The sequence below is a fragment of the Cryptomeria japonica genome, chromosome 8, assembly GCF_030272615.1.
Source record: "Cryptomeria japonica chromosome 8, Sugi_1.0, whole genome shotgun sequence".
Classification (NCBI taxonomy): domain Eukaryota; kingdom Viridiplantae; phylum Streptophyta; class Pinopsida; order Cupressales; family Cupressaceae; genus Cryptomeria; species Cryptomeria japonica.
In genome coordinates this window covers 470,100,145-470,115,004 of record NC_081412.1, presented here as the reverse complement: position 1 = coordinate 470,115,004, position 14,860 = coordinate 470,100,145, and positions in this window count along the sequence as shown.

Here is a 14,860-nt window from a genome sequence, read left to right as displayed (position 1 = left end):
CAAACTTATAATCTCATCAAATTTGCAAACATGAAAGTACATTCCAGGCCTTTTCCATGGCCTCTTACACTCTGTTATTTCCTTCTCACACTCGGTTTTTACAGGCTTGGCTTATTCCTCACACTCTTATATCGAGTTGATTCCTCTCCTTGGGGCCTCTTCATTCACATTGCTCTAAGACTACAAACCCACACACTAAGCCCCTATTTCACTATTGAAGCCATCTTTTATAGCGCAGGTTTTATCTTCCCTTATCCTTGTCGACTTACATTCATCTTCCTTTGACCATTGGCTTTCTAGATTTTGACTTGAAACGTAATTGAATGTGCATCGATTGTTGTCCATTCATCGAGAGTTTGAACGGTTCTAATTCCCATAAGATTTGAGGCATTGGTTTAAGCTAAGGATGAATATCAAGTTTTCAAGTTACAACTACTAGCAAGATCTGTATGGGAAATAGGTACTTCCGCACTATCACCATTAGCAACATCCAAGCCCCTTGAAGCTTCCTTTATGTAATCCCATGAGATCACCATTAACTACTTGTCTAATACCTCTCAATAACCATCGGATTTTCAAAAGCCCTTCAGCTCCAACAGGTCCATGAGCATGAATTCTACGCGTACTTATTCCAACCTCTGGCGTCAAGAAAACGTCCGGCATTCCATCAAACAGTTCACTATCCTATCGGTGTTTCTACTTTTTGCATACGTGTCTGCTCATTTAATTGCAACTACAACATCTGACAAAACTCTAAAATCCTATTTGACTTGATGGATGTCTTAGCCCGTTCAAAACAAGTCGCTGGAGATTTGTTTTTATTTTTATTTTTTAAAAACAGCAGTTTAGAAACTGCTAGGATTAACATAGTTTTAGTTTTTTTGTTTTCTAGTTTTAATTCTTGTTAACACTGCTGTCTACGCAGTAAGGCAGTTATTTTTTTAAGTTTTTTAGCATTGCTTTATTCTGATCGGTGTTGAAGATCAGCCATCTATAAAACAGAGACTATGTGATTATTTTTCATTCAAGTTTTTCAATATCAGTTTTAAAATACAGTTTGCGTAGTTTTTCAATTCTGATTTTTTCTACTCAATTATGAGATTGTGTTAATCTCTTTTAGCTTGTGAGTGTTTTCAAAATTATCATAATCTTTCAGGGGAGGTTGCAAAATCTGTCCTTACATTTGCTTGATTCAGTTGTCTTCAACAGATCCAATTTTATCATGAGAGGCATTCGATCAAATAGTTCACAAGGCCTGATTTGAGAATGCTTTGTAATATGTCCGTACCCTGCTTAAGACCACGCAGGTGTAGGGAAAGTGCTGAATCTGCCAAGTTCACTTGCTTGAAAACGTCTCAAGTCGTTCATGTTGTACATATGCTTCAATCAATGCGACCAAATTTTGATTAGGCCCTTATTCAAATACTCACAGGTCTTACATTTATTTCCATATTTTCATACATAACCACCAGGCTGCAATCATCGATCTAATCCATCCACATCAATATTTGTGAGCTTGAACTGCCTTGGTTCCATGCTGTGCTTAACATAAAATGGGACATCCTAAAATCGCCAGTAGGTGCTTCTGCAACTAATAGAGAGAAACCAATCAAACCAAAACTGAAACAAACTAACTGGAAATATTTTTGGGTGGTGTTGATAGCTTGTCTGCTCGGGTGCTCCAACACTAAGTGCTTACAGTCTAAAAGATAAATGTATATATTTTCTTCTAACAAAATCACCTGACATTACAAAAAAAAATTGTAAAGAAAATAAAATAATAAATATAACAGAACCTCCAAGACGATTTCCATTCAACAAGTGCTCACAGTCTCAAACAAAATGATGGTAACGAAGAAAGATAAATGTATGTATAAATCCAAAATATACTTTTTATTTGTTACTTTCAGATGAACCAAAGGATTATTTTGTACCAAAATGGATCAACTACTCAAAAAGCACTTGCCTTAGTCGCCCAAAATTGGTCTTGCACCAGTTGTTCTTGCTTCCCTTTATTTTGCTATGATATCACAACTACTCCTCCTGGTTGAGATCTACCATTTATCAGGGCTCTTCATCAGATACTTCATTGGTTGTGAGTATACTGCGTGTTAGCTACAAATTTGTAGAATTTGGAGAAGAAGCTGGACTTGAACTTGGTACTAAAGAACTTGATGAAGGGTTGCTTGGTGGAGTTAAACCACTGGATATAGAAACATTAGTTGGCTGCTCATGATCAATATCAGCAATTATATCATCATTCAAAATAGATTTTGGCTTCTCAACATGGCCTTTTTTATGACCATAAACTCCCCCTTCATCAAAAATCACATCTCTTGAGACAATAAGCTTGTTAGTGAGGAGATTATACAATCTATAAGCCTTGTTTTTCTCACTATACCCAATAAAAATACATGACTCACTCTTTGCATCTAACTTCTGTCTATTCTGATCCGGTACATGCACATAAGCCAAACAACCAAAAACTTTGAAATGATTAACATTAGGCCTTTTACCATACCAAGCTTCATAAGGAGTCATCTTTTCTAGTGTACTGGTGGGGCTACGGTTGAGGATGTACACCGCTGTAGCAACTCCATCTCCCCAATAAGAATTGCTCAATCCCTTGGTTTGTAACATGCACCTTGCCATTTCAACCACAGTACGATTCTTCCTTTCAGCTACTCCATTCTGTTGAGGTGTGTATGCAGTAGTAAGTTGCCTCTTGATGCCATTAAAATCACAATAATTTTGGAAAGCCTTTGAGCAAAATTCTCCTCCACGATCAGTCCTTAAACATTTGATCTTGCACCCTTTCTCATTTTCCACAAGGGCTTTAAACTTCTTGAATGTATCCAAGGCTTCATCTTTGGCCTTCAAAAAATATACCCAACAATTTCGTGAGTAATCATCAATAAAAGTGATGAAATATGGTGACTTACCCAAACTCTTAGTCTGCATAGGACCACATATATCTGAATGAACAAGCTGAAGTGGGTGATGAGCCCTCCATGCATTGCCCTTTGGAAACTTTTCTCTTGCATGCTTTCCTTTAGCACAACCTTCACAAACCTCCTTGTGTTCCTCAACCTTGGGCAAACCAGAAACTAATGCATGTGAGGTTAGAAACTTCAAACTATGAAAATTTAAATGCCCATACCTGAGATGCCATAACCAACTTGAATCCTCATAAGCCATATTTGCCAAATTGTTGTTATGTTCACCAAACCTCAAGGGGAACATCCTATTTCTTGTCATAGGAACAACAGTGATCACCCTATTATCCTTATTCTTATCATAGATAGTACAAGTCTTATTCTCAAAGACTACTTTATAATTTTTCTCACATAGCTGCCCAACACTTAACAAATTGTGCTTCAATTGTGGAGTATAATAAATATCATGAATACTCTTTATACCTTCTTTTAATCTACATTCTCTTTCAAAGTGGCCATACCTATTACAATGGTAACATTGAACATTTCTCTTACCAAATCTGCCTCTACCTCTTCCTCTGAAACCGCCACTTTCTCACTTATCAACAAAATTGCCTCTACATTAGCTAATATCATCTCCACAGCTGCAAATTCATGGTGGAGTGCTTGCAACAATATCCTAAAGGTGGAGAGACTTGGTAACGAAAAACTTACAACGTCGGTCAATCGAAATCAACCTCACTTGCGAAACCCGCTTCCTAGACACTATCACCAGATTAGGTTGCCATTTTTTACCTCATTGGCTTTTTTTTTGTGTGATAATTTTTTAATTTCACATTGATATTTTGGTTCTATCTTTTGAGATTTTGAAGAATATCATAGTATGCAATCAAACTGTCAATTCATTCTTATTCGATCATCTTGAACTATAGGAAATGGAGTGATTGCATCATTACTCATCTTAGTGAGCTTCATTTATTGTCATATTTGTATAATCTTATTACCCTACCTAACACACCTCGTCAGAAAATTCCTTGGAAATGCAATAGGAATCTTATCTTCAAAGTCATTTCTATGCATGTTGATGATGATATTTTGGAGTCTATTGTTGATTTTGAGTTTCCTCGTGCTCTTTGGACTAAATTTTGGGAGTTATATGGAGATGCTACTACTCATCCATTCCTTGATGATTTTGATGTGCCCCTTCATTCTTCAACGAAGATACCCCATGATTGTGACCCTTTGGAGATTTTTGACACTACAGTCCAGGTTTCTTTAGAGGATAATCATTGTCTTTCACATTTGGTTGGAATAGTTTCAATTTGTCACTTTCTTCTTTGATTGAGCATGTTCTTGATTGGATTGTGACATCATTATATCACTTGGACAAGGAGAGACATGCAGTTTTCAGAGACATCATCTTCATTCTTCATGCTTCCATATTTCCCATCATATCCTGTCTAGGAAGCATGCCTTCATCTATACATGGTTTTGTTTCTTCCTAAGGGGAGACAAGTAGTTTGTAAGCATTGGATCATGTTTTGCCTTCAAACACTTACCATTCTTGCAAGTGATTATTCATTATTAGGGGGTTAGATAGTCTCTCTCTTTCCCTTCTATGAAAGGCTATTGTTTGGATTGATGGATGTAGTTCTTGGGGTATATTAACATTGAGACCTCCATACATCACTTCATTCCTCACTTGTACATGATTTTCATCTCTTTTTTGGAGAGTGGTTTTGTCTCATGAGTTTATCTCATTTTCTCCATTTGTAAGAGATCGCTTGCATGATTAGTTGTGCATGGGTATCTAACATCTAACATGGCCTAGTTGTCGGGACCCATGTATTTCATCTTCGTTGCAGCCTTGCATTATTTGCATAATAATTTATCTCCCTAAGTTACACTTATGGAGGGATGTTGATATGAATAACGATATATCCTAACTAGCTCTTAGTTGGCACCTATTCGCACATGTTAAATTTACTTAGGATAGCTTAGTTGTCACATGGAACTCTCATTTAATACTGTTCATGTTTTTTAATCTTAGGTGTCATTCTACATAGAGATTATATATAGCTCATTATTTAATATTTATTTCATAATGCATCATATATTTAATTTTGTATCATGGGTACTTGTAACAACCTCATCATCACTTGACTATATAAGTAAGGCTCATTTGTGCATTGTTTCATATCAATTTATCTCAATCAATTCATTTTGATCTTTAGTGTTCATTCTTTCTCATGTTGCAACATTCTCTTGTGGTTGTTTTTTTTCAAAGTCAATCCCTTATAGTTTGTAGCTTCATGATGGAATTTTAATATTTTGAAATTTAAAGATTCACCTTCCTAGAATGTCAAGGGAAAACTTTAAGAAACCCCCCACCCCCTCAAAAAAGATATTAAATCATAGCAAATTTTTCATTATTCATAAAAAAGAATTAATTGTATAGGCAAAGTTTTCAATTTGTTTGAAAAAAAATATTAGTTCCATTGGCAATTTGTTCAAAATTGGTTGAAATTGGTAGAAAATCTTAGCAAATATTCTTCTTCCTTAAAAAATAAAATGATATTGCTGGCAAATTATTCTTATATTCAAACAAATAAAATAATTTTTTGGGTGAATCATGCTTGTGTTGAAAAGAAAAGAATTATTTTTGTTGGTGAATTATGATTGATTTAAAACAAATAAAATAAGTTTATGGATGAATTAAACAAATATTCAAAACTAAAATTTTAATTAGTTGGAGAATGTGTTTGGTAAGTATTTGAAAACTTATAATTTTTGTGGTGAAAATATTAAATGCTAAACAATTATATTTAAGTAACTTGGTGAATTTATAACTTTAAATCTAGATTTACACAAACATTATTGGATGATCACATATCAACAACATAGGTTCTAATCTAGGCCAAAGTTCTCACACTAATGACATGTGATGCAATAAGGACTCAACATGTGGCTCTTTCTTAAAAAAATTGAGCTAGTAAATAAATAATAATTAATATTTCTAATTACATATGCACTATAAAATGATCTAATATCAACATAATAGGTTTTATTCCAAGATAAATCTCTGACAATCAATTTGCTACATAAAATATCCAAAACTGAGACAAGTGTCAACAAGTATCAAGGAAGTACAGTGTACATGTAATTTGGAGTTAGAAAATAAATAATAGTTACTAGTAATTTTCATATGTAATATGCATCAATGGATTATTGAAGATCAATAACATAAGTTCAATTTTGGGGCAAATTGTGACACAATGAAATTCCTACATAAAGTCTCTAGAATAGAAATAAGTGTCCACTATCAACAACTTTATTGAGTTGTGGTGAATTAAATGTTGAACGCTTGTGTATTAATGTTGCTACTTGCCATCTTGATGATCTTAATTGTGCTATGTAAAAAACTTTATAGTGGGCCATGTGCTTGTCGAGCCCTTTCCCCTTTACTATTCAATGATGTAAGCATGCATCATCATGTCCATGTTTCAATATGCTATTGCATTGCATCCCTTTAGTATATTGCACTTTTCCTTGTCAAAATGTTTAAAGTTACAAGCTCACAAAATGGTGACAAGTGTCACTATCATCAAAAGAGAGCTTAGGTATCTCTGTGTTCTTTGACTTAAAGGAGAAACCCCATCCATCCTCTAGTTAGCACCAATATGGAGGATTCCTATTGCATTGTACATTGTTCCTTTATCATAGCTTCATATGGTAAGGCCTGGCTCCAAAATACAAGTGTACATGATGTTGATGCACAACAGCCAATCTAATGATTTGTCTCCCTCCCATGCACCACATGTTCAAACTATGGGACCAATTTCAAAGTTGTGATGATTTAAAATTACACCAAGTGTCTCTTCTAAGTGTCACTTATATAGAGTATACGTGGCATTTTTTATTAGATCACATTGCTCAAAGCCACTGCATGCTCACCAAGATGACCCCACCTCCAAAATCTGATTAAGCAAGGTCTTGACACATCTTTATGGGATTGTTGAGGAATCATGTGCACTATTTAAACATGACATTAATAAATTGCCTTTTTAATTTAATCTTTAAGAAATGTAACAATAATCTCTTGTTTTGATCAAAAGCGAATAAAATTTCTTGAAGATGACAATATTTAAATATTTTCTCTTAATAGATCAGTAAGTCATTAATCTTTTGGTCATGGAAAATGGGGAGGAAAAGGCCTTTAAAGGACGAACAACCCAGTCATGAGAACCAACAAAATTGTCTATCAATTGAGATGGTGGGAAAGGTTGTTGACACCCCTATTAGATTGGTTTTCTCTCAACAATATATGGCTCTTATGAGACTGTTTTCAAATTGTTGATTGAAGATAGTTTTTCTTTCTCCAAATAAATTGATGGCGGAAGCAATCAAAATAGTGTTGTGGGAGGATTTCTTAGTTGCACATGATTGGTATCAAGTGAACATCAATGTGTATTTTAGGTTCATAGATTCTTTATTGGACTAGGGGGAGCCAAAAATAGTGGTTTTGGCCCTAGCATGAAGTCTAATTAAGATGACCTTCCTAAGGGGGATTGAGTACAAAGTAGTGGTAGCAAGAATTGGTGTTGGTGTTCTTGACCCAAGGGAAATTTTGAGGTTCCTAGAGTTTTGGGTAGATATCTAGTGGAACCCTTTGACTGTTTAATTTCACCACCAACACCCTTATGTAGCAGAAGAGAAAGGTGAAAAAGGGTTTCTCATTCCTCCAAAAAATAACAAAACATAGAGCCAAATTATGATGTCAACATGATGCATGAGTTAATAGACCCGATTCATGGAGAGGCTAGTGGTTGAATATGGAATGATGATAGAAAGATAGTAAATAGATTATAGTTTACTAATAGAAAAAATTATTATAATTTTACATATTAGTCATTGTAGTAGGGATAAAGCCATGGATTTCATAGGCACAAATGTCCTACTTTTGTAAAACATGTAATTTTTATTTTGATCGATATATAGCAGCCTAAAGCTATAACTTACATATAAAAAGATCTTTTATATATTAAATTTATTTATATTAAAAAAATAACTTGTTAAAGTCGGTTTATTATAGTTTTAAATTAGTTATTTAAGTGCACTACACAATATTAAAATTATTCAGTTTTATAAGTTGTGTCACCAATTTAGAATTTAGATAATGTCTAATTTCTTGATGATTTGTGTTGATATCTTCACTCATGGGGCCACCATATACTAGCTAGTAGTTTCTCGTTTCTATACAGTACCTCTCTACAATATTGTTTCATGATATTTGTGCAAATGAAGAATGTGCTAATGTATTATGATCACATATGTCATATTTATGTATTGGGCTTGGTTGTTCTCCTCCATTCTCATTAAAGATAATTAATGATGTTGATTGTACATGACTTAGCTAAGCTTTGTGAAATATTTTTATGTGAGTGTTGTTGGGTCTCAAATCAACAGATTGGATAGATTCTAAGGAAATGCCAACTCCTATGATCAAACCCTCCAATTGACTTGGCCAACTTATAGAGTGAACCTATTTGGTTACTAACTCTCTCACTTTAGGCTCTGCAGGACCTAGGCGGGTATACCTACTCACTAGTTGTTCCTTCAACTAATGCTTTTTATAGCAGATTTAGTTTCTTAATCTGATATCTCCTAGTTGCAGAATGGCATAGGTTCCTAGAATGGAGATATAGCAGATGAGTTCAAGATTGTTGTTGTAGAAGCTATTCGATCTATGTTTCCTAATTACTTCTATTGCTTTAAAATAACATATGATGAATATGGTGATAAGTGTAATCTGAATTTAACCAGTGCTTTCCTTGCTGTTTGGGCTACAGAGTCATTATACTTTCTTCAGGACTTATCATGCGAGCCTGTGAGACAGTTTTTTAATCCACCCTTTTATGGACCTATCGGTTATTATTTCTTTTGAGATCAATTTGAATGCTTATATCATACGTTGATTGAATGAATTTAACCCTACCTTTAAGGGACCAATCAATGAAGTACTGCGAGGAACACTTACAATTCGCAAGCAAAACTTTTGTTTCAACCTTATAACATGAAGCACAAATTTGATTTCAAGAATATGAATAACCTTATCACTTTAGATAATATCACAGACGATTGCCAAAACAAAGTGAAATAATCCACAACACATACGCAAAGAAAAACAACAGTTCATAGCATGTATTCCATCGAAGTTTGTAAAACTTACAGGCTATCATACATCGCCATCTTCTTATTGTGTATTTTTGTCTTATCCCATATTACAAAAACCATTCTCATATATATATGGGAACAAAAGCTATTCATGAAAAGACACGTCTTTTTGAAATGCTAATCATTAGTTTAAACGTTTCTAACAAACTTAAGCAAAAAGAGATTAAGAATTCCTAAATGATGAATATAATCATCATCTTTAAAGGTTTTGATTTTAGCACTCTGTTTCTTCAATTCTTCTCCTTGCGACAGATATTTGAACATCATCTGGTTGACGGTAGGGGCCATGTCTTTACTTCAATCCATTTCTGACAAAGCCCAATCTTTGACGCTGATAAGCTCATTCCGCAAATCCTCCAGGGATATTACATCTCCTTCTTTAAAGACCGAGGGCATTCCAATAGGTCTCCCATCATCCAATTCCTTAAGATCTCTCCTTAGCGTAGCTTCGAGTTTAACATGATTCTCCATGTACGCTATCCCTTCAGTCTTCTCCTCTGGCGTCATTGTATCAGCACTATTTAGTACTTCGTGCAATCGTGCTTTTAATCTCTCATGCTCTATTAATGCCTTTATAGTTCCATTGTACACCTTCCAATATGGTTCAACATGCGAAAGCATGGTGTTGAATCGATGTCCAATGATATCATTGACCAATTTGTCCATCTTTTGTTGGATACTATTTGCCCGTTTGGTAGCCTTATCTACTTGATATTTCCAATACAGGGCATCAGAAACATCATCCAAGCTACGTCCTGTGGGGTATGAGGTGTATTCGCTTATGGGAGTCCCTGTCTCAAGTTGCAATATTTTTGCTTGCAACTTTTGATTCTCCTCTTTAGATTTTTCATACAACCCCTTATAGGTGATGTTCTCTCTGACCAAAAAATCTGTTTGGTCCAGATTTAATCTGGCAACATCCAAGTTTAATTTGGCAGTGACCCTAGGGTCAGTCTCTCCAACCTGATGAACCATGAGATGTCCAAAGGTTTCTTCAATATCTACAATAATAGGCCTCTTTCCCTTTGGATATAACGCCCATTGGAGGAGAGCCTTCTTATCAGGATCATATCCGGAGCCTAGGAATAATTTGTCTATTTCCTAAGGCAACACCTGTTGATTCAAGTCTTGCTTTTTCAAGAATTCGTCAAACAGAAGTGCTGAATTTATATCCCAACCAGAAAAGATGATTACACCGGCCTCTTTTAATAATTTTCTCCCTTTCTCAGGGGTCATATCTTTCATGAGGATATCGATTTCATCCTGCAGTCTCTTCATCTGTTCTTCTTCTGGCCTTCCAGCCATGCTTCGTTTCACATGAGCCCCTTTATACTGGTATAAAAATGAAAGGAATTCCCTTGAAGAGGCAAATCCGTCATCAGCAACAAAATCTTCATGCTCTGTCATCCTGATATCAACTACATCTTTAATGTTAATCTCACCAGTGTCCACATTCATCTCTGCTTCAAAACCAGGAGGATAATCTTCTCTAGGGGAATCAGCAGGGATACTACTAGCAGTTGAATTTGGTGACATGTGAGCCAATGGTTGACTATCCTTCTCAGTGTTGATAAAATGAAGGAATTGTGGGGGCACTCTATGCATGATTTCTACTTCATGTTGAAGTAGCTTTTTGGCTATTTCCAGAGGATCTTGGAAGTTTCCAAGTAGATCTCCATCTATCATCCCCCTTGCCCTTTTCCATTTGAAGGCCTCCCAAGTCATCTCACTTCTTTCTCTCAAAACCTTGGCCTCCTCTCTTTCAAGGTTCTTGATCAAGTCCTCTGGCATTTTGGCCACATGAATTCCAGCTTTTAGTTTTTGTGACGCTCTGGCAGCTCTTATATATCCCTCAGGATCAAAGTTCTCTCTAGGTTCACCCAGGGTCATGCCATAGTAGTCTAATTTATTTTGAAGTAAATGGTAACTCTTTGAACTCTTAACAATGAAATCGGAAAAAACCAATAAACCTGGAATGATGGACTGTTTACCGAAATCTGTAAGGTGTTTGGCACTGACAGTAGATAATTGTCTCACAATCTCCAAGCTAGCCACCTTGTTTGGCACTGTAATTGGAAGCATATGTGGCTTTCCTTCATACCCAAATATCCTAATTTCTGTATGATTATCGTAGCAATACCAATCACCCCAATTGTGCTCAATCTGGGACTCCAGAGAGAAGTCTTTTGGCCTGAGGAATCTTTTAATTTCAGGGGACAGAGTATAATCCCTATGTTGCCCAAAGGCCGCACTAAGGGGTTTCACAAAATATTCCTGAAAGTGCCAGTATTGGTTGTTCATGAATCTCTGATCCCATGCAGAAACCCACAACTGAACTGGTTTCTTCAAACCATTCTTATCATAAGCTCTGATGCAGAAATCATCTGACCAGAAATTGATTTCTTGTCCACAATAAAGAATAATATGCATTAACAAAGAGTACAATGAAAAATGGACATTCACAAGGTCTCCTTTTAACTTCTCCAACCCGTGATTTAAGGCATCTGCAACATAAGTGGCATAATCAAATGACCTAGGATCTTTTGATTGTAAGTCAGCACACAGAACCATGACCCCAATATCCATGAGAGGATGAGCCTCTAAGCCTAATACTTGGGCTGCAGCATAATATGTATACTTAAAATATGGATGGAAGTGGTTGACATCAAACGGCACCTTGTCATTTTTGCTGAACGGAACAAAGGACCCACCCACTTTCGGCCGGTGAATAGGTAGTCTCCATGTCCTGTAGATGTTTTCCATGCTAAAGAATTCTTGTGACAGTTTCTGCATATCGATTCTATCCTCTACTTCCCATTCAAGATCAAATACCATATCAATAGTTTGTTTGTTAATCACCACTAAGGGATTCCCTCGGTAATCGCATATGGTTTTGGTTCTCGGCTTATAACAATCTGCCAGAGCTTTCATTAGTTCAACATCCACAAACACGTTTGGGACTACCAGTTTCCCTAAGTTCTTCTTCCATAGATTACTTATGGGCTCAGGAGCATCCCTTCTTTTGTAGCTAAATAGGAACAATTCATGTCCCCTGATTTCAGTCCAGATGTCTCCCAGATTTTCAAATCTATCCTCCAATCCTTCTTCCTCACTTTTGATCTTTTTAGACCTTACGCTAGATGTGGGACATTGGTCTAGCAAATCCTGAGTCAGAGCTCTCCCTTCCTTCTTCTGTCTTTTGGGCTTCTCCTCAGGGTTTAGCTCTTTTCCTTTCCTACTCTTTTTAGAAGAAGAAGAAGAAGGTTCCATGATTTCAGCAAATACGAGAGACAACACTTACTTGGAAAAATGTCTAGCTCTTCAGATTGTCATTCACGAATCTTTGCAAGTTCTTCACAATTTTCAGTCTCTTGGCATCAATCTGGCTCCTCTGAAAATTCGATCAGTTCAGCTGTAATCGTATGGGCAACTTGTGCATAGTTAATGTCTCTGCGTCTACAACGGCTACTCAAGTGTTTAAACTTAATTGCAGATGTGACATTCTTCACTTGGGCCTTTAATTCTTTCACGGGAAGTACAGTTCGACCAAAATGATTGTAACTCAATTTTTCGATGAAACCCCTGTCTTCGGCCGAGCGTTTTGATCTTTTATCGAAAGCCCATTCTCCTTGATATTACCTTTTCGGTGAGTAACCCGTGTCGAGAAGCCATCTTCAAGACTCATCGAAATCATCTTTTCATCGATAAACTTTCTGTCGATAAGTTACTCGCAAGTTTCATCGAAATCATATTTCGATGAGTTTCGTTCTTTGGTGAAAGCTTGTGCAAGCTCTTCGAAAGTCTCATTCCTTCGATATTCCCTTTATCGATGAAACACTTCAGTTTTTGTTCGATATAATGCTGTCGATGAGATCTGCATTTCGATGAATGCTTTATGATTTTCTTCGGCAATTGTTTCTCCTCGAAACCACTTTTTGCATTTTGCTTTTCACTTTTTGATGAAACTTGGGCATCGATGAGTGGCTTCCTTTATTTACCGAAAGTGATATTCCGCCGAAGACCTTTTGCATAGTGCTTTACACGTCATGCTCTATTTCGATGAAAGCACTCTTTCGATGAAACTCCTTTTGAAATGCTCGATACAATTTCTTGGCCGAAAATCTTTTAGTCTTTCACGCTTATGGAAATATTTTTTTTTTATATTTCAAATATAGTGTTCAACAAGTGTTATCATTTCCAATTTTAAAGGATCTATAATAAGTCAACTTGGCTATAATTTTGATATGTAATGGTCATATTTAATTTATCATAGGGTATTTATTTAACTACAAAAACTTTATATAACTTGAGGGATATTGAGTTCATCTTTGAAGCCACTCTTAAGTCCATAAAATAGTTTTGAGTGTAGTGTTCTCACTACTCAGTTCTAATAAGTGATTTGTTAGGTTAATAAGGATGACATCATAAATTGAATGTTCTAATGCACAAGATAACTAAGAGGGGGGGGTGAATCAGTTGTATAAAAACTTTAAATCTATTTCTTAAATTAGATCTACAACAACTTGAACAAATAATCCACAGAAAGATATGAACGTGAAATACTATAGCACACCATACACAATGAGACACCAAATTTTACATGGAAACCCCTGTTTGGGGGGAAAACACAGAGAAGTTATTATCAATATATGAACACCTATTAGGGTGACACCAGTTAAGGTGATTTTTACAAAGAAAGGCTCACTACTAGAGGGCTAATTACCTAAGAGAAAGAAAGAGAGGCTCATTGTTGGAGGGATCACTACCAAAATGAAGAAGAATAAAAGAGAGAGAATCCACCACTAATGCACTTCTATAACTGCAAGATTTGTAGATACCTTTGGCTCACTGCTTCTAGTAGCTAACACATGAAAGCTCACACAACTCAACACTTCTCACCAACTCAACATCAGTCATCAAATAGTTAGGAAGATAGATCCTCTTTCACACACCTTCATTACATTTCACTTTATTTCACACACACCCATACACAACAACCACACACCATTATATATCATCCTCATATATGAAAAGTCTCCCAAGGTTGGCTAAGCAATTTAACCGAACACAATTCAAATTAGGTCGACACTAAACATTCTGGTAGTGGAAAAGAATGTAAAGTGAACCACAAAATATCTTAACTAGGACCAGAATAATCATCAAACATGTTATACAACAATCCATAGTCATCGGAGCAACAATATGAAGTTTAAGCACCCAAAGTTGGCCAAACGTAGAGTAAGCATCATCGAACTTGAAACCATTTTTCTGAAGCCCGCAAACACGTTCCAACTAAATAGAATGAAGCTAAGGACATTATTAACATAACTCAAAAATCACAACACTAGAAACCATAACATGGAGAAATGTGGAGCATGCATTTCATACAAAAACATTGCCAAACACTGTCAAACATACTAATAAACACAACTTCCTTGTCATAGGAATCTGGAGCACAAAATATAGAATATATCATCTCTAAACATAGCTAGACAACTTATCCAAACTACATGAATAGATGTGCAACATAGAAGATATGTGGAGAAAATCTCTAAGAATAGTTGCACAAAAAACTCAACATCACTTATACCAATCAGTCACTAATGACAACCAAAGATTGTTAACATCAATTATAACACAAGAACTACTCACTATAATTAATCTTACAACAATCTCCTCCTTTTTCATTG